The sequence below is a fragment of the Hippoglossus hippoglossus genome, chromosome 12, assembly GCF_009819705.1.
Source record: "Hippoglossus hippoglossus isolate fHipHip1 chromosome 12, fHipHip1.pri, whole genome shotgun sequence".
NCBI classification, from domain to species: Eukaryota; Metazoa; Chordata; class Actinopteri; order Pleuronectiformes; family Pleuronectidae; genus Hippoglossus; species Hippoglossus hippoglossus.
Window position 1 is genome coordinate 1,349,208 of NC_047162.1, and position 22,246 is coordinate 1,371,453.

A 22,246-nucleotide genomic window follows, 5' to 3' on the forward strand; every position below is an offset into this window, starting at 1 on the left:
CATCATTAGAATCTAATAGAGACAAGCGAGAGTAAGACTGAGCAGAACTTGTTGTTAGCTGACAGGCAGACACAGGCAAAAATCTAAGAAACACTATGCCTCAGTGACTGTGTATTCATATATGTTACTGACTGCAGATTACTTTGCTGATACAGTTCTAACCAGTTTACATTTCATTCTTGCACGATTTTCTCAAGAATTTCTCTCTGTGTGTGGAGAATTTATAACTCTGATGAAAAAATACTGACGTACTCCAACAAACACAAGATCGAGTTTCAAGATTCAAGATTCTTTATTGTCATATGCACCAGAAAACAGGGATTGAACCATACAATGAAACTTATTTTGCTATACAAAGCTGTATATGTACATACATATATACATACATACTTATGTGGATATAGATGTATTTTGTGCAATGAGCAGCTTCAGCAGCGAACATTATTGCAACAGATCACAAAGTGCATTGTGCATTATTGTGTGTGTTTTCTGAAGTTCTATTGTCACACTGGTGGTTAGGAGCAGTGTGTATTCACAAGCCTGATGGCAGGAGTGGGAAGAGGCTGTGTTGGGGATGTGTGCTGTCCCTGACGATGTTCTGTGCCCTTCTTATGACCCTGGTGTGAAAAAATGTCCTGGAGTGAGGGGAAGGTGACTCCTGAGATGAGCTGTGTAATTCTGTTTACACGCTGGAGGGCCTTCCTGTCATGGGCAGTGCTGTTTCCATACCACACTATGATGGAGCTGGTAAGGACAGTCTTGAGTGTGCACCTATAGGAGTTGCTGAGAAATGAAGCATCGCGTTAGTTCATGCAGGACACGGAGTCGTGTGCTCAGCTGTCATAAGCTGTCCGGTACTGATCTGGTTTATGGGTGCTCGTCAGTCACTAACCAATCACAGCGCATTCTCTCAACAACGCGGTCCCTTTAAATACGACCTCCTCCTCACTGATCCCCACTAGGCTACACTGGCACTCACGGGAAGTTCTCTGCATAGATGAGTTCACAACAGCAACAAATCCTCTGCATTAATCAGTCGAGAGGTGGAGCAACCTGGTGCAGCAGGCAGAGGCAGGAAGGGACTCTTTAACTCTGCCTGCATAGATCACAGGATTTTTTTTACAGCACCCCAACACCGTCGTCGGCTCTTATCACCATAAACTTTCTTGACATCTTCGTTGGTGTCTTCTATGTGTGTGTCATCGCTTTTTCACAGGGACATTTTTGTTTTTCTTTTCTTTCTTTTTGCTTTTTTTTGCATCTGTTGTGTGTTAGAAGCGTCATCAACCCGCCCACTTGCTCACGGTGAATCCAGCGGGGGATCCCATGCTGTGTTCACACATTGACTCCTAGATTTCTACGGACTTTATACTAGGAGGTCAGGCAAATAAACTGCAGAGCGTCTCACTCTGACATTTGTGTTCACACATGCACCTCCTCTGAAGAGAATACGGGGGATCTGTGGAGTCTAGTGCATGTCTGAAAGCAGCTTAACTCTCCAATGCTAAGTTGTGTTTGAAGCTCTCCCCTTCCCCCAGGTCTGCCACCTCTCTCCTGTATGTTTACTCACTCCCACCAGTGATCAGCCCGATCACTATAGTACCCGCAAATTTGATGCTGCTGCTGTTGTTCCTGGAGACCATATAGTCATAAGTAAAGAGTAGGGGGGTCAGCAAACAGCCTTGTGGGGTCCCTGAGCACACAATTCTTGTGCTGGATTTGCGGTCTCTGACTCTGACTGACGAGGTTCTGCCTGATAGGAAATTCAGCACCCAGTTACAGAGTGGGGCTGAGAAGCTTTGTAGAGAGTTAGTGCGGAATGACATTGTTGAATGCTGACCTGTAGTCAATAAACAGCATTCTGACATAGGTGTTTCCCTCTAGGTGTTTGAGAGTTGTGTGGATGGCTGTAATGACAACATCATCAGAAGATCGGTGATGATACGCAAACTACGGCAACACCGCAACACTTTATCGGCATATTGTTTTGTCCACAAATACATCAGCAAGCTCTGATGAGCAAACCCTGAGTGTGTGCCCCAGGATGTTGTCTAGGCCTGCTGCTTTCCTTGGATTTGCTCTGCCAATGACACTGTGAGCAAAATACTATTCTTCATGTCTTTCCCTTTAGGCCTAATTAAATGTATAACCTCTCACTTGTCAGCCTGCATAAAATTGGCAAATCCTTGACACAAACCCAGTGTAAGGCTATTTTGGTTGTTGACCATCACTAATGGACCAATAAATCAGTTATGCAAAAACAAGCACTTTACATACATGTGTTTCATGGTGGTTTTGTTACGAATAGATCCACAGATCATTTCCTAGATGAATGTAATTATCTTGTTATCTTGAAATTGTTTTGAAAATAATGAGGAACTGGGCTCACAGAATGAGCAGTTTGTCCTGATAGGAAACATGTGCCCCTCACTTTTATAGTTTTTTTAATTGATGACTCATTATCTCTGAAAAGATAATCTGAAATCATATCCTCTTACTGTCGAGACAATATAATGTAAATGAGAGGAGTTGACAAAAAAACATGTTGGACACTAAATATCACCATGCGCTCAAAGCATCAGCTTAATCAGCAGAGTAAAAGCAAATGCTACAAACAGTTTCCGTATAGGTGAAATTTGTTGTGCCTGAAAGAAACAATTCTACTCAGGCATAAAAAAAAATCTGAGGGCGTATCTGCATATAATTCCCTAAATTAGATTTAAAAATCAGCCATGGACCTCCATGACACTTCAAAAACTAGAGTAGAAAACAAACATAACTCTGTAAAATACACAACCATGAAAGGTTTCTATTTTCATCTGAGGAAGAACAAAAATAACTAATGCAATAAAAAAACACATCCATGTAGGTTGATCAAACATTACAAATCTTTATTTGAATCAAGTTATTTATTACTCTCAGTCATTTTATTACACAGTACGAAGAAGTTATCTTGTCTTTAATGTAATGCATGGCTGTTCTCCTATGCTTTGATAACTCTTTGGTCACACACTAACAATGTTATTTAAACTCAAGCTTCCTTTCCTAACACTGTACATGTGGGTAAAATATGTTATTCCTTCTTAGCTCTAAAATTGATGTCTGCTTACAGTTTCAGTTTGGATACAACACAAAGGCAGGGTAAAGGCAGCTTTACTACCACCTTTGCGTTGGAGAAGCCATTCCCTGCATCTATGGACTTCCCAAGATACACAAAGAAGGAGCCCCACTCAGACCCATGACCAGAAGCTTTACTGCTGTAACTTAAAACATTGTGAAACACCTGGCCACCATCTCAGCCCCCCTGTTTGGAAACACCCAAACCATATCAAAAACTCTCAGGATTTTGCCAACAAGACCAGAGGAATTATAATGGATGAAGATGAAACCAAGATGTCAGTTTGCTTGTTACACGCATCCCCAAAACAGAAGCAAATCAAGGTGGCAAAGAAATGTCTCCTGCAAGACAGTACCCTTAATGACAGGACCAACCTCACTCCAGACCCACATATGGTCTCTGCTTGAACTCCGTCTGACAACCACCTACTTTCAGTACAACATATTTCTACAGGCAAAAACACGGATGTGCCATGGGCTCCCCAGTGTCTCCCATTGTGGCTAACCCCTACATGGAAGAAGTGGAAAGAAGACCCCTGACCTCCTACTCGGGAACTGCTCCCAGCCATTGGTACAGATATGTTGATGACACCTGGGTCAAAATCAAAACACAGGAAGTTCAAGCCTTCTCAGAACAAATCAATGCAGTGGATAAAAACATTAAGTTCACCCGTTCACAAATAGGAGCTGCTGCCCCCTTTTTACAACAAGTGCAAGTTCATCTTAACGCCACATACATAATCTCATATTCTCCATCTGCAACAGATCCATTCAATATTCTGTGACTGCCATAAGACAGACATCGTGTTCAATAACATTACATATTAAAATTCAGCGAATCACAACTTTCACAAGTTTTAAGCCGTACAAACCAATACTTTTATATTAACATAGATCAAATGACGATGTTTAATGTGAAATGTGTTTTTTGTAAAGAGTCATCACCAACTCTGAAGCCTTCTAGTGTCTTTCTGGTCACTGATTGATTTTCCTACACACAACAAATGTCATTTCTGTTTCAGTATCCAAGTGCTAATGCGCTAATTTCTTCTCTCTTGGATGAGAGATGAAACGTCTCCAAGAATCTCAACCAAGTCCAGTTGACCTGTTTTTAACTCTTGGATATACCATGACCTGGATGACTAAGAATCTCCACAGACATACTCTGGTACAGTCAAACCATGTTTTCCTCAAACAAACTCTGATAAAGTCACTGTCCACTACCTGTACAGCAGGACACATCAGGCGGACACAGTCAGAGAGCAGCTAGTGGACATAATGATATACAACGTAGCATTTGGCGGTGAAACAGCCAGATATTTCCCCCAGGAGGTGGAGAACAAAAAGAAGATAAAAGAGAAGAAATAGATTAGAGGACTTAGATTCAGATGGACACAAACACGACACCAGATGAGTCATAATATTTCTCTGTAACTGCTGACTAGCTCAACATATCTTCTTCTAAAATGAAAACTTGACTCTGAGGAAGTGTGTGCTTCCAATTGATCTCCACCATGTCATTACATCCAAACTTAGAGGAGTGAGCCAGGCCTCAGTGCTCCCTCGGCGAGAATCACTGGATCCCTTGCATGACATGATTATATATCTCGAGGGACAGTTTGGTGGCCCAGTGGGGGAAATTCAAACTGGTGAACCATGAAGTGGGACAAATGTGAAAACGCTGCGTGGTGGTAACTAGTCACACCTGAGAGATCCGTTGGAGGTTTAACTCACATCAGACAACAGCTGTTCTGATCTGTTGACTCAGATAAATGGTTAAACATTTTGATCATATCTCACATCAGTGACATAATAAAGGCCCATAATGCATAAATGTGGAGACTGGTGCCACAGATCTTTAACTTTAAAATGTATCAAGGACTAAAGAGACCATAAACACAGCAAAACACACAGTCCTCCAACAGCCATTTATGGCAGAGGTGTGGATTTTGTCCACATTTATAAAGACTTTGGGAACTATGTTCTATGCAAAAACATATTGGCACAACACAGGAACTAACACAGCTTAATATTAAACAAGGCTTCGAAAAGGCAAATCAGATTAACAACAACCACTCATGATAGCCTATGTGACGACTTTAAGCTGCATGAAAAACAAATAGAGGGAAGTATGCTTTTATTCCAGGAGCTGTCAATGTGTGAACAGCCCTAAACAAAAGCATGGTCAGTTTATCTCATGCATCAACTGATAAATGCATGTGCCATTTAGACTCGTGCTCTATTTTATGCGACCAATTTTGTAGCAATAGTTTTTGAGAGTGTGAGTAACTGTATCTGAATCCATGTGTGTGTACACAGATTTGTAAAAGAATCTGCAAATGCTTGCCATGATGAATGAATTCGTACAGGAATCTGCAAATGTGGGTTCATAATCTGTGCCTAATAATTTGTAAATGTGTATGAAATCTCCAAGTGTATTGAGATTTGTACAAGTACAGACAAAATCTGCAAATGCCTGCATGGATCTATGAATGGCTGAAAATAAGTATTTTACTCCAAGAGATGGAAATACCGTAATAGTGTAATGTGTGTGTTTAGTGTATCTTGTTTCACAGAGTGGTTATTACCATCGCACCAAATATTAGACATAAAGTAATTAAATTGTTGGTAATTTGTTTCTGAAACACTTTTTTATCTTATTTGCTGAAATTCTCTTTATGTCCCGATAGTTATCACTGAATGAAGTAATCTGAAAAAAGCTGGTGTCTCTTCGCCTGTGGCCCTCACAGGGTCTTTAATAAAAATGACCGGACGAAATGATTTGCTGGCGTAGCTGTCTGTCACTGACAAACTTTCCCGCCTTCATGCCCCCGGCCCTATGCTTTCACCGCACATGACCGGAGTCTTCACAAGCCAGAAAGGGTTACTTCTCAAACTGTTAAAGCAGAGACGATAGCCAGACGTTAGCGAGCGACTCACAGAAAAGTCGGCTTCTGATGGGAGGGGTGCAGCCGGATTAGCTATCATTACCAGATTTACCAACCAGAGCTTTAAATTTGTGCCAATTTTGCATAAAGCTCATAAAGAGGACTTTTGACATCTCCTTATATCACTCATAAATCAGAAAATACTGTAAACTGCCATTAAACGAGGTATTTTTCCCACGTTTTTAATAATTTATTTAAGGATTTATAAATCAGGCTCAGAGGTTATATGACCAAATCCCTTCGTTAAAAAAAAGGCAAAACAAAAGATACAAAAGATATAAAGCAAAAACCTACATGTGTTTTTAATAATTGTCTTTTCACCAGTCTAAAAGAAAATGTCTCAGTATCTCAAAAATGCCAAGTGCATTAAAAATGTCCCGACAAGGACGACAAGTCCCCATAATGTGACTGTGTGAAAAAAATACAGATCCCAATATGAGTAACACATAGACAACATACACACACACACACACACACACACACACAGGTTCTTCCCAAAGTCTGGTCCTAAAGTTAGAGCTATTGATCTTTTCACAGGACCTGCCAGGAAAATATACCGTGGCATTAATTATTAGAACTCATTAAACTCACAACAGCAGTGGTAGGCAAACATTGGACAAATCCCGCTAAATTTGGCCCTTTCACAAAAACATTTGGCCCCTAAACAAACACATCAAAACATTTGCACAATCCAGATTTTAGGCTGTACTGTGCAAATTTGAGCTACTACTCTGTTTGTGTAAATTATTTCCCTGCAACTTCTCCATTCCACTCCACGCCAGTTCAGAGAGAAATATTGCGATTACATTTATTTGACAATTTGTAGTTCAAAATTTCTCACTTCAAATAAAAAACGCTGCGTAGGAAAAACTATTATAAAACTGCACTGATCTATTATTAAACATTCTGATTTATTCTTCAACCAACTAATGTGTAAGTCAGTTCAAATTGGCTATTGAAAAATTGCAATTATGAGTGTTTGTACACTCTGACAGGATTTTGCTTTGTGATTACTTTGGAAACTCTAAAGACTTATTGAATTCCTCATAATAAAAATGCAAAGCCGTGAAGGGAGTTGTTGTGAATATTGATTGACGTTTACAGAAGCCTAAAGCACTGAAGGTGCTTTTACGCCCTCCTGATGAAGTTGACAGTAACTAGCAGCTCAACATGGAAGGTCATGACGACCGCTTTCTGTTGTCGAAGATTTCTCTTCACCACCTGCGTGTACACCCGGGTATTTAACTGATGAATCGGACAGTGTAGGCACCTGTACACCGCTCACTAACTGTCTAACTATGGAGAGGGAGTTAACATTTCCAGAAAGCATTATCATTGGGTGCAGAATAATTAAACAGCTAGAGAGATTATTATGTAGAAATTCTATGATACTAGTTTTTTAACGAGAGATAAATGAACAGTTAACACAAGGACAGAGGATTTAACCTGGAAACATCTGTTTTTCATTTTATAGGAGTTTTATGAATATTTTGCTGATAACCTTTTAATGTAGAAACATTTGGATTGCAACACTTAAATTGTCATAGAACTGAAACACAGCCTATCAGTGTATATTCCCATGGTCTGTGGCTTAACAAACCAGAAGTCTTAAAGGGATAGTTCACCGAAAAATTTAAATGTACTCATTATCTACACACCACTATGCCGATGGAGGGGTGTGTGAAGTGTTTGAGTCCACAAAACACTTTTGGAGTTTCAGGGGTCCAAATCCAAGAAATTGAAGTAACTGGGGACCGATTCTTCAAACAGAAAAAAATAACAGAAGAAATGGCTCCATACTGCTCCTGTGGTGTCATCCAACTTTCCAGACACTTGGATGACACCACAGGAGCAGTATGGAGACATTTTATGTGTTTTTTCTTTAGTTTTTTACATTTGAAGAAGTGGTCCCCAGTTACTTCAATTGTAGTTTGCGAGCTCCTTCGTAATAACTCCACAGAATGTCTGAGTAAGCCCATGTGAGAATAGAGCCGGAGTACTCACCACAAGTGAGTTGGTGCTTGGATGATGTTTCTAACATGAGACGTATATGAAACTGAAACCCCCCCCAAAAAGGAATACAAATATCTCAGGATGAAAAAGAGGGGCCATACGTGGAGCAGACGAAGACATCAACTTAGAAGGCCGGCAAGATTCGAGAGCTTTTGGTGATAAGGGCCCACGCTGGTGTCAATCTGCTGTAAAACTTGTGAATTCCCCACATGCTCTACTCAGATGCCACCACTCCTCACCTGAATGTTTTGGACATGTTCCTGCTGTTGTGAACACATCTGACCAAGACAATCCCCTTCCTTTACAACAAATGCCCATCACAGTTTCATGAAGCTCATCTTTCCCCTGATCAACAAGCCACCACCTCAGGTTCTGCAGTTTTCTTGAGATGATGAGGAGAGTAAATCCTCACAAATGAGAAGCTGGAGCTGATTTTTATTGTAAGTCGCTTTGGATATAAGCGTCAGCTAAATGAAATGTAATTTTCTTGTAACGGCAAACAAATCTGAACTTAAACAATTAATTGATTATCAAAATAATTGGGGATTATGTCTCCGTCCATCTGCTACAAACAATTAATTAACTGTTTCAGCTCTACATGTAAGATTTTTCTGTGGTAGTAACCAGGTATCTTCTACCAATAATCCTTGTAAATTTCAGCACATTTATAAGCATTTCTGTGTTGAGGAGAAAGATGTTTTTTTCCGACAGGGATGTTCCACATGAATATACTGAAAGTTCAGTAGCACCTAAATGCAAATGTAATTGTCACCATTTGCACCTAGCATTAAAATGCCTTTCATATCCAGATTGTATGCCAATCTGATTTTAACCTGTGGGCCATGATCAGAATTTGTATGGTCTCAATTCACTCCATCCACAGGTGTCTTGAATAAAATTAGGACTGAGGAGAGGACTGCTTCATGTGTTTACTGGGCTAATGGCAGCTAGATGCTGCCGTCCATCACTGGTTTGGAACAGCTGCACATGTTCTTATTGAATGTGGATTGACAACAAATTTGAATTTACTCATTTGTGTGGTCACAATGTGTCCCTAAGGACCTTTGGATTGGTTTGATTTAACAGATCAAAATCTGTCCCCAGTGTATCTCAGATGCATTTACACTTTACCGTCTTGTCATCAGGCTCTGTCTGTTTGTGAAATCCAATCACCCAAAACACATTTGAAAACACGAAATCTACATGAAGATGTATAAGTCTGTGAATAAAGGTTCCAATGTAAATATGTCTAATTGTTTATTGGTAGATGAAGTTTCTTATATCATCAAACTGATTAACTAAACACTGGACATTAGTGTATAGTACAGTGACAGTTATTAGGGTGGTGCTAGTTTTGATCAATCTATTAATCACTTTTATGATACAAAATTTAATCATACAAAATTGTGAAAAAAGGTGTCAAATCATATTTGTTTTGTCAAACCAACATTTCAAAACTCAAAGCTATTCTGTTAACAGTGATATGCAAAAGAGAAGGCAACGAATGATCACATTTACTAAGAAAAAAAAGATGTTTGCTTGGAAAATTAAACAGTTTTTTTCTGTTGATGAAAAATTGAGTCATCATCTGATCACTCTATTTCAGCCCTATAATTATCTTCTTAGGCTTTTTATATTTGGATCATTAAGCACTTAACTGTCACAACATTTGAGATCAAGTAAAAAAACACGTTGCAATTCAACAAGCAAATACTTTTACTTGTCTCTATCCAATCAAGGGATCTCTCTCCCACATGTCTGATTTTGTTTGTGAGCCTAAACATAGAGGAAACACCAATACAACATATTCTGTGGCGTAAACAACTAATTGAGCGAACCTCATGTTCTCATGCCTTCTTTAGGTTTTCAATCTATCGATCCCAACCCGACCGATACACATCTGAGAGCCAGATGAATCGTCCGCACTCCGCAACAGTAGATGTTTGGGGCGCAGGTGAAATGGTCGTTGATTAGTTCTCTCTCCTGTTTGAATTGCTGTGATCCAAACACGCTCCGGGTATCTTCCCCAGCCTCTGCCATTGCCTCCCCGTGTCGGAGCCCCAGTGAGCTGCTGTGACAGCTGCCGCCTGTCGCCTGTGGAACATCTGTAAAACCAGCTGACTGCGACTCGCTTTGGAAAACAGAGCGGAATAAGACAGAGCTTCACTCACCTGCCCGGTGCTGTCGGTGTTGTGTCTGCTCCCACAGACGTTGGCTGAGTCTGCTGATGGTATTCAGTGCTCTGTACATAGATGCGTGTGTATGTGTGTGTGTGTGTGTGTGTGCGCGCGCGCGTGTTTTTGCGAGCAAAAAAGCAGTGCCACGGTGCAGCGCCGGAGGTGTAAGCGAAGCAGCTGCGCAGTAAACTCCGCTCCGGAGACAGAGGCAGCAGGCAGCTTCTATTTCAGAGCTGTGTTCAGCCTGTGTTACACAAAGAGGCTTGTTCCCGTGGGATCGGCCCTGCAGACTACACAAGCTCCACGTTCAGTGAAGCCAGTTGCGTGGAACAGAACCAGGATTTTAGAAATATTGAATTCATGAGCCTGAGCAGCCCCTGGGGGGGTGAAGTGGGTGTGGGGAGTGTGTGGAGTCCCCAGAATACAATACATATACACTACCGTTCAAAAGTTTGGGGTCACTTAGAAATGTCCTTATTTTTCAAAGAAAAGCACTGTTTTTTTCAATGAAGATAACATTAAATTAATCAGAAATACACTCTATACATTGTTAATGTGGTAAATGACTATTCTAGGTGGAAATGTCTGGTTTTTAATGAAATATCTACATAGGTGTATAGAGGCCCATTTCCAGCAACTATCACTCCAGTGTTCTAATGGTACATTGTGTTTGCTAATCGCCTTAGAAGACTAATGGATGATTAGAAAACCCTTGAAAACCCTTGTGCAATTATGTTAGCACAGCTGAAAACTGTTTTGCTGGTGAGAGAAGCTATAAAACTGGCCTTCCTTTGAGCTAGTTGAGTATCTGGAGCATCACATTTGTGGATTCGATTATACTCTCAAAATGGCCAGAAAAAGAGAACTTTCATGTGAAACTCGCCAGTCTATTCTTGTTGTTAGAAATGAAGGCTATTCCATGCGAGAAATTGCGAAGAAACTGAAAATTTCCTACAACGGTGTGTACTACTCCCTTCAGAGAACAGCACAAACGGGCTCTAACCAGAGTAGAAAGAGAAGTGGGAGGCCCCGGTGCACAACTCAGCAAGAAGACAAGTATATTAGAGTCTCTAGTTTGAGAAATAGACGCCTCACAGGTCCTCAACTGGCAGCTTCTTTAAATGGTACCCGCAAAACGCCAGTGTCAACGTCTACAGTGAAGAGGCGACTCCGGGATGCTGGCCTTCTAGGCAGAGTGGCAAAGAAAAAGCCATATCTGAGACTGGCCAATAAAAAGAAAAGATTGATATGGGCAAAAGAACACAGACATTGGACAGAGGAAGATTGGAAAATAGTGTTATGGACAGACGAATCAAAGTTTGAGGTGTTTGGATCACACAGAAGAACATTTGTGAGACGCAGAACAGGTGAAAAGATGCTGGAAGAGTGCCTGACGCCATCTGTCAAGCATGGTGGAGGTAATGTGATGGTCTGGGGCTGCTTTGGTGCTGGTAAAGTGGGAGATTTGGACAAGGTAAAAGGGATTTTAAATAAGGAAGGCTATCACTCCATTTTGCAACGCCATGCCATACCCTGTGGACAGCGCTTGATTGGAGCCAATTTCCTCCTACAACAGGACAATGACCCAAAGCACACCTCCAAATTATGCAAGAACTATTTAGGGAAGAAGCAGGCAGCTGGTATGCTGTCTGTAATGGAGTGGCCAGTGCAGTCACCAGATCTCAACCCCATTGAGCTGTTGTGGGAGCAGCTTGACCGTATGGTACGCAAGAAGTGCCCATCAAGCCAATCCAACTTGTGGGAGGTGCTTCAGGAAGCGTGGGGTGAAATTTCTACAGATTACCTCAACAAATTAACAGCTAGAATGCCAAAGGTCTGCAATGCTGTAATTGCTGCAAATGGAGCATTCTTTGACGAAAGCAAAGTTTGAAGAACAAAATTAATATTTCAAATAAAAATCATTATTTCTAACCTTGTCAATGTCTTGACTATATTTTCTATTCATTTTGCAACTCATTTGATAAATAAAAGTGTGAGTTTTCATGGAAAACACGAAATTGCCTGGGTGACCCAAAATGAGGTGACAACTGTCAATGGAAACCAAAATCCTTAACCCATTGAGGGCTGGATTCAAAACCCCACAAAAAATCAAAGTAAAAAAAATCTCAGGCTCCTCCGTCTTGTGTATTTTATCACAGCATCTCGTAATGAGACTCAGTATTTTGTATGGCCTCTGCGTGCCTGTATGCACTCCTGACAACATCTGGGCATGCTCCTGATGAGTTGGCGGATGGTGTCCTGGGGGATCTCCTCCCTGACCTGGACGCTTTTATCCAAAGGTCCTACCACAAAGGAGCAGGTACCGATCCTGCTGCTTGGTTGATGCCATTCTATGGTCCTGTCCAGCTCTCCTCGTGTAACAACCAGTCTCCTGGTATCTCCTCCATGGAAGGAGAGAGCAATTGTCTGTGGCCACCACATGAAAACCATTCCCTGTTTGGAGGTGGTCTTGCGTTTGCCTCTTCACTTAGATTTGCACCAAAGCAGGTGAAATTGATTCACAATCACCTGTGCTTCCTACATGGACAGATTTATATCCCTGAAGTTTAACTGACTTGGTGTTATACTGTGAAAATTAAGTGTTCCCTTAATATTTATGAGCAGTGTATATAATTGGCCTTGACAGCAGGCATCTGAAATATAGCCAAAGGATCTCAGTGTTACTTGCTGTTTGTTTTGCTGGTCAGCTAATGTATGATATATTGCCTCACTCTATGCTGTCTGTCATATTAATGCCAGTTGTTTAAAACAAAACTGTAAAAATATCCAGCATGGAAGATTGCAGACCAATTGCTCTGGCTCGTATACTTTCCAAAGTACTAGAACAACTTCTGTTGAAAAGACTTCAAGTATATACTAGGGCTACATTGTAGCACTAACGGGCCCGAGCACAGGCATTTTGAAGCCTGTTGCGGTTAGTGGAGAGAGCGATCAAGGTTGCATGCATTTTGCGCACTGCGGCAAGGATAAACACTTCACTTCCTGCATCCGTCACGCGATGTCGATCCTTGCCTGCTAATTGCTCATTACGGTCCACGCTATCAATTGCACATCACACTGTGAAAATTTTATGTAAATCAAATGATAGTTGTAAAACAAAGCTTACTTCCTGTTGACAGTAGGTGGCTCCATCACTATTATTACATCCAGACATAAAGATCTGTTCAAGTAGGGGCTCTGATGTAGCGTGAGCAATTTTGTGTCAATTGGACAATGTTACCACAACTTAATTTTCACACTGATCAGTAGGTGGCGCTATTACCCTGCACTAATATTAATATATGGAGCTGTTCAGGTCAGGATTGTGATCATAGGTCAGTAGTTCGGAGCCGGTTGGATAATGCAGATTGGATTTACAAAGTACTTCCTGTTTTATGGTGAATCAGTAGGTGGCGCTATGACAGTGAGGAAATATTGACACAGAGCTGTTCAGGCTTGGACTGAAGTTTGGCGTTGATAGGACAATGCACAGTGGAGTTATGACTACATTGTGTCCTTTGGCGAAGGATGAACCTTCGCCAAAATTAAAGGTACTTTATATCTCCATCATGTTGAGATGACAGTCACGTCAATATGAAGTTGATCTGATGAAAGCCCTACGACAAGTTCGTCAAAGTAAAAATGTCTAAAATGGTCAAAATGGCCACTAAAGCCAAAATGGCGGGCTTCCTGTTTGGTCTAGCATATTTATCCAAGAGACTTATTTGTTTGTTATGAAAAGACACATGTCCCTATCGATTTTTGTACATGTCGGCCAATCGTGGTGCCGGGGCTGCCCTTTAGGGGGCATTATTCAGTTATTTTGCCACGCCCATTCCATTAGTTTGAGTGAGATAAAACCATGAACACTGAAGTTACAGCAATTTCGTGTGTCACGGCGAGTTGATGAACTTTAACGCCACGCCACTATTATGGCGTTTGACGAAAAGTCACAGTAATGTTATGCCTACATAATCAATGTCTTGAGACCCTTTTGACACAGGTTGACATGGTTGCGGTCAGTGGATGAGGAGCAATACTTTCAAGTGTAAGACGTTCAGAAAACAAGACATTTCCTGTTGCCACCAGGTGGCGCTGTGATTTTAAGTCATGATTTCTGTGTAGATGTCATCAGGCCGGGACTCTCGTCTTACATGTCTAGTTTGGACTCGATTGGACCAAATATGTCCGAGATACAGAACCTTGTGTTTTGATGCGTGTAATCAAACTTTGACGCCACGCCACGGTCACACCGTGTGATGAAAAATCGATCTTTGAGTTGGTTTTTATCTCCGTCTTATTGTGATGACACCCATCTCCATATGAAGTGGATCGGATGAAAGCCCTGGGACAAGTACATCAAAGTAAAAATTTGGAAAATGGCCAATATGGCCACTAAAGTCAAAATGGCGGGCTTCCTGTTGCTTTTTTCCAATTGCACCTCCGACCTTTTTTGTTTGTCTGGTCATGATACAGCTGGGCTACGATTTTTGTGAAGATCGGTGAAAGCTCGCTGAGGGGATTTTCCTTAGATGGCGCTGTTGAGCCATTTTGCCATGCCCATTTCAAATTACTCCAGAATACAATTACTTTTTGGGGTTTTGAATTCCCTGCAAACTTTGGTAACGATTTGAGCATGTCTGGGCCCTGAAAAAGCCCCAAAAGGGAAATACAAATCCTTCGAAATACAATAGGGCCTCCCCCCGGAGGTGCTCGGGCCCTAATAATAACCACTGACAATCAATTTGGTTTTAAAAACCAACCTGGCCCAGATTTGTGTATATATGCACTAAAGGAAATTGTGAGTAAGTAAAGAAGACATAACACCACAATATTTATGAGTTTTTGGATGCATCTAAAGCATTTGACTGAATTAATCACGGTAAGCTGTTTGTAAAATTACAAGAGCGAGGAGTTCCCCCGTACGTGATAAGAATCTTGCACTTCTGGTATTCACATCAAACAAAGTTAGATGGGGTAAGAGTATATGTGCAACCTTCCTAGTGACCAATGGGGTCCAACAGGGTGGAATACTGTGTGGTGGGGGACAGGCTTGTCAACCATCTTTTATATGCTGATGATTTAGTCGTTCTGTCTCCTTATAGTGCTGGTTTGCAGCAGGTACGCAGAGTCTGCTCAGATTATGGTTTGGAGTTTGATATTAAGTTTAACCCTAAGAAGATGGTGGTTATGATTGCTAAAACCAAAGAGGATAAAAAGTAATATTTCCCAAATTGTTTTATGTTGGGTTAGGGGTGAACGAAATATCTGGGTCACATAATCAGGTATGATTTATGTGATGATGACAATGTTCACCATCAGTGTTGTAAACTGTATGCACAAGCCAATATGCTGATTTCACATGAGTAAAGTTGATGTTAAAATAGTCCTTTTTTGAGCCTACTGTACTCTGTTCTGTTTGGCACACTTGTGGTGCAGTTAGAGCTGAAATGAAAAAGCTTCAGGTGGCATTCAATGATGCATTTAGAATCTTTCTGAAGCTCCCAAGATGGACCAGTGCAAGTCAGATCTTTGTGGCCTGTCACATCTCTACTTTCCATGCGGTCTTGGGGGATTTTATCTACAAATGAATGTTTATTAACTGATTCGACAAATGTCATCAAAATGGCCTTGAGTGAGCCTCGACAGAATGACACAAGGTATTCCTCTTGTTTCTGGAAACACTAGAACAATTGCCTGTATGCGTTTTGAAACCCATAATGTTAGATTTGTGAGCTGCTATGATTGTATTTATATGTTGTTTGTTTGTATTTTATTTTACATAGATATGGACCTTTTGTGTCTGCAATAAAGTGTTTAAATATATATATATATATATATATATAATATATCTCAGTGGTAAAATTATTATGTTGTAATGTTATTGTCCACAGCCAACAATACCGTGGGTAGAAGTGTGTGTTTCCACCCAGGTTTTAGTCTCTACTGGACCACTTCAACGAGTCATATCGGAGAAGTTTTGGCAGAAAAGCTTTTTGACGTCCTGGTAACGCTGTCCAGTCCATACTTTTCCCCTAAACCTTTTGTTGCCTAAATATAACTAAATTGTGACTAAAAAATTTAAAAAAAAGAATAACTGAAGATAAAGTCTTCCAAATTCCCAAAAATAGATAAATAATCCAATGGCTTAGATGATGCATTGCAACAAAGTGTCATTTTGTTCGCCTTTTTAAATGAAAATACGATGGGTGAAGGTGAAAAAAACAAGGTGCCTCTGGAGCGTTTCAGGTTTAAATACCTGATTAAATGCTGAGTGACTATTTTCACTGGGTGCAAATGGACACTCAACAACTTAACTGCAATTAATAATTTGTTTCTTACAAATAGGAAGCAGTCCAATAGACAGTAGGATTTCACTGAGGTGAAACCTGTGACTGTATTCAAAGACAGACTGCATGACAGCTCCCCAAAAGGGAAGCCAAAACATCTCGACTGTGTTTATCAATCTATGTATTAAATCATCACATTTTGCACTTTTTTTTCTCTTATTCATATTTATTTCAGTGCACTTTCCATTTGATTGTGTACAGGGTTATTAAATCACACTGTGACCGCAGCTCCTTTAAGATTTGTCTTCACTGTGTCCTGGTAACAGACAAAACCTGTGTGTCAGTGTACTTCAGGTTCTGGTCAGTGTCCTTTCTGTTTGTTCCCCTTTCTTCATTTTCTTTTTTCTGTAAATTTCTCTCTTCTCTTATTGTGTTTTCTTTCTTGCCTTCCCTCCTGTCTCTTATCTCTATGTTTCTTTTTTTCGCTTCTTTCTCCCCTTTTTTCCGCTCTCCTCTTATTACGTCGCCGTTTCACTCGTGTCCTTGTCTTCACTCGTGTCCTTGTCTTCACTCCATTTGGTTCCTTTCCTCTCCTTTGACTCATTTCCTCTCCATTGGTTCCTTGTTGTCTCATCTTATATTCCCTTGTATCCTTCTCTCCTCTCTTTGCCTCCTGTCATTCTGTCTGTTTTACCCTTTCGTTGTCTGCTCACCTCTACTCTTGATTTCTCTCTTCTTCTTTCCCTTTGTCTCCTCTCCTCTCCTCTCCTCTCCTCTCCTCTCCTCTCCTCTCCTCAGTCTTGTGTTTTGTTCATCTTCATTCCTCCTCCAATGCAGAGATCGACCTAAGTCAAACCTTTCCACTTCTTCCCTTTACCCCCCCCCCTTTTCCCCTTCTTTATACTTCTTGTCCTTTTCCAGTCTTCCTTTACTTCTTTTCCTTCCAATTCCTTTGTTTCTGCTTTTCTTTTCCCGTCTTTCTTTCTTTCTTTCTTTCTCTCTCTTTCCTTTTGTTCTTTATTTTGCTTTTTCTGCTCACAAGAAGGATGGTGATCATGTCTTTCTTATCTTTTCAGAAAAAAACCTCTCCTTTCTTTCACGTTGATGATACTTTTAAATGAGGCTAGAATTTCACTCAAAGTCAGGCTACAGCTGAGAAGTATAAAAGCAAACTAAATACAAATAAAAATCAGGTCTGCTTTGGAGTACGACAGGGTTTAAGCCCATGGTTAGTGTGTGTGTGTGTGTGTGTGTGTGTGTGTGTGTGTGTGTGTGTGTGTGTGTGTGTGTGTGTGTGTGTGTGTGTGTGTGTGTGTGTGTGTGTGTGTGTGTGTGTATCATGAGTTATCACTGTGTGAGGCTGGCTACATTTTGAAGGAAGGCCACTTATTAACCAACTATTACTGTAAGTCCACCCGCTCGAAGAAGCCTCATGAATTAAATGAAGTATCGGTGTCACAGACTAGCTCACAGTGACATAGAACAAGAGATGATTGCAATGCTGCACGTTGCTTGTGACTGACTCAGAGCAATTTGCTGCGATAATGAGTTTCAAACTCTCACAGAAGGACTTTGTAGAGAGAGCGATGGAGGATGAAAAAGAAGAAAAATGAGACTGGTAAGAGGGAGACAAGTGGAGATAGAGGCACAATTATAGGACAGAACAGAATAATTGTATATTGTGTTTGGAGAGTGCATGAGTTTTCTCAGGTTCTCTTTTGAACAATAATGAAATGATCTGTGATCTGACCCTGGCAATTTCTTCAGGAGCATATCAATAGGTGTTGGAGCCTTGAGCAAAATACAAGGTCAGACGAGAAGTTCACTGGAAGACAGTCCGGTCCTCAGATTGAAACTATTGTAATAGCATTGCCATCACAATGAAGTGCTATGCTTTAGCTATACTACAACCTTCTAGTGGTCTGTGCATCTATCATGTAAAGGTGTCATTATAAAACGTGCTGTGTTATTTCATCTCTCAAAGTTTGAATAACAAAGCAGATTGTAGCAGCTGAATTTGTTGTTCTGAGGGACACAAAGACTCACTGATTGTGCCCTTTGGAGAAATGGAAGCTGCTGTTTCTCGCATCTTTGAAGAAGGTTTTGTAATGAGACAGACTTGTTTCTTACATATCAAGGCTGTGTGTGTGTGTGTTTTGTGAGGTGATAAATCAGCAGCTCAATCTTAACTTTCAGGTAAAAGAACATTCTTCCCTCTGATTGGATTCTATTTTGTTACTAGATTGTTCTATAAAAGAAAGAAAAAAATTATTAAATGAAGAAAAAACTAAATAAATACAATTTGTGATGAAAAAGGGTGTTTCTGTATTTCCACATTTATTTACTTACTTTTCATTACCTTACATATAAAATACTGTGGCCCCCCTGCCCAGTCAGACAGCCTCTGACCCCTGGTGCTTTGCCAGCCTCTGTGTAAGGGACTACAACTTCTTTTCAAGTGACCTATAAGACCTATAAGAAGTCCAAAGGCGCATATGATAAGGAGACTTGGCAACTCTGGCGAAGGCAAAGCTCCAATGTACCCGCCAACTCAAGACAGAGATACATGTAAAAGACCTGATGATCACACTGCTTTAACTAATGCTGCTTTAGACTGAGTTAACCCTGCTAACCCAGCTAACCCCCTACCTAATATATAGACACAGAAATAAGTAAATCAATTAATATAGAAATAAATAAATGTATAAATTAATACAGAAATGAGTAAATGTAGAAATTTGTCTGTTTTGGTGCCGATGGAGTGGTGGGTGAAGTGTTTGAGTCCACAAAACACTGTTGGAGTCTCAGGGGTAAATAGTGTTCCGGCCAAATCCAATACAATTAAAGTAACTGGTGATACATTTTTCAAAGGTAAAAAAAACGACAGAGACAAGTGTCTGTAATCCCCAACATTCAAATTCGACTCGAAATTGCGTTATTTACTCAGTAGTGAGTAGATAATGAGTGAAATTTTTTCTGTGAACTATCCCTTTAAAGTCTTATATTGGGGCAAGGGGGTCCAGGGAGTCCGTAGAAGTCCCTGGGCTTTGGGGTGGTCTGAAGCACTGCAAATGAAATTCTGGTAAATGCAGAAAATCAGGAATGCGAGACTGGACATGGTAGGTCTAAAGCACAGGAAAATAAATAATACATTTGCATGAGTGCAAATTCCCAAAAAACTCACAGGGTCCTATGTTGCTGCCAGTCACCAGGGGGCAATACATATTTTTTGGCTTCAGAAAAGGAAGCTGTCATGTTGTCCATTTTTTCTCTCAATCATTGGGTTTACATAGTTTTCTGCTTTGTATCTATGCACAGATACTGTAAATGTAAACTGATTGAACCCAAATGAATTCAACTTTGAAGTTTGCATAACATAATCTGTGTGAACTTATTGCAAGGTTTTCTTCTTTTCACCTTAGAGGCTTATGACATAATTATTAATTTGCATGGCCTTATTTTAAACATTTTCTACTACCACTAACTATTATGGAAAACACATGTTACGTGGAGCGACGCCTGCGAGCCAGTTCAGGCAGCCAACTCGAGCTGTGCTGCTCCAATCATGTGACATACATCACGTGACATACCTCACTCTCCACAATCATCTATATTACACATCCACCCTATTAGGTGGTCAATTTAAGCAGAGAAAATGTCCCATCACTCCCTTTGCTTGCCCCGCTGCTGCTGCGTCAGTATTGCTGCCAGTTGCTTCAGCCCCTCAACCACCCCAGCATCCACCTGTGGGCTCCGACGGGGGGTCACAAGTATTTGCTCATCACTCCCATCATATCTATGTGATCATGTCTGAGGCAGTGATTAAGTTGGAGCCTAGAAGCCAAACACTTACAAGTTCTACTGTTGCAATAAACATTTCCGAGCCTTTGCAGTAACCGCTCCAAACTTGAGGAACAGCTTACCACTCCATATTAGATCTGCCCCCTCTCTAGCAACATCTTTTTGGCCTTCTTTTCGAGTTGAGAATGTTTTTATCCCAGCAGATTTTTATTTTATTTTGTTGTATATTTTACATTTTATTTTATTTTAATTTAAATTATTCTACAGTCTTTTATCTTATTTTATTTGTACTTCTGGTATTGAGATGTATTGCGTGTTGCTGTCTTCTTGTTGTACCTAATACTTTGTGAAGCACTTTGGACAACCAAGTTGTTTTAAATGTGCTATATAAATAAAATTGACACTGACATTGACATTTGAGCGTGAGTTGTCTGACCGAAATGTTATATATTTACCATCCTCACTCAAGAGGCATTACATTACATTACATTACATTACATTACATTACGTGTCATTTGGCAGATGCTTTTATCTAAAGCGACTTACAATTAGTGCATTCAACATCTATGAGGGGCCACTTTTAGGGGTTCAGCATCTTGCCACTACACATACACCCACAACACTTCGGCATGCAGATGGGGAGACTTCTGGTTGGAGGACGACCGCTCTAACCCTCAGCCACAGCCACCCCTCAGCCACCCCAGGCATAAACTCACTAGATACCATTTGTATGTTATATGAATATATGTTATCTTCTTGGTGTTAAATTGTGTGTGATTTATGGAAATCATTTTGGGTCTCTTTGGTCACTCGCAATGCCCTATGTCCCACCCCTAGTTTAGGAACCACTGCTCTATAACAATAAATTGAATATCTCTGGGTTCCGGACTGTTGATTAGGACAAAATAATACATAATGTTAGGTTGTGAAAATAGCCAAAGATCTCACTTAGGGAGACAGCATTTCTCCTGAGAAGCACTCCCGGGGAAACAGGAGCCTAGTTCTCTCTGGTCAAAGTTTCTAATATTAGTCGCAGTGCCTTTCTCTTCTGCTTCTTTATCTCCATTCCTGTCCTCTTTAACCACCCCATACCCCAACCTCACTTCCTGTGTGGTACCTAAGATCACTTGGAAAATGTGACTGAAGCAACAAGCTGCTTTTATGTTGTTAGATTGGTGGCTTTATTCAGTTTAATCCTTTGAAGGCTGCACGCACGAAGACCCTGCTAGCAGATGAGTCAGGTTTTTACCACTTTATGTTTTTCAATGAGAGCAAATCAGTTGTTGAGGTCCATTGGGACTGGATGTGATGAGGATAAATTTAATGAGTCATCACAGACACACTTTGGCCAGCATTGTAACTAATAAAAGATGTTTCAATTAAATGAATATTGCAAAAGTGTGGCCTGCATCTTGTTTGGTTTCTTGGAGGTGCTGGAACAATATTTACATGGCTGTGAGTTTGTGATACTTAAGGGCTGAGTTAGGCCTTCAAGTACAGAGAGATTGCAGATTATTGGAGGCCTGGTACTATAGCCCTGAACCAGGACCATTCAAATCCTGTTCTGGGTGAGCATGCTTTGTCCTCTAGCTTTAAATGCCCATGCATTTTGTTGAGAGCTGTATTGGTTGGGTCACATCAGTCCACCTCAGGTTTGTCTCTGTATAAAGTTTAGCCCCTGATCTTGACTTCAGCCTCATTCAGACCCATGTGGAGTGCATGCAGGTCATTTCTCACCTCCTGATTACATCCACTTTGACTTCCTGGTTTTCTGTAAACTGCAGCTGCTCTTCCTGCCATTTATATTCCGTCCAGAGCAAGATGAAGGGAGTAAAAAAAAAAAAATTCTGATCCGATGGAAACACGTTTACACCAGCATACGTCTATTTCGGAACCAAAT

The 22,246-nt window shown here is 40.7% G+C and overlaps 1 protein-coding gene across 1 annotated transcript in view; it reads right to left on the bottom strand.

Moving 5' to 3' along the window:
* LOC117771924 (neuropeptide Y receptor type 1-like) overlaps positions 1-10,538 on the bottom strand; it is a 29,938-nt gene extending 19,400 nt beyond the window's left edge. Inside the window, 1 exon segment of the mRNA XM_034602839.1 lies at positions 10,250-10,538. The gene's annotated coding sequence lies outside the window, so the exon portion shown is untranslated.
* Positions 10,539-22,246: the final 11,708 nt, after the last annotated feature.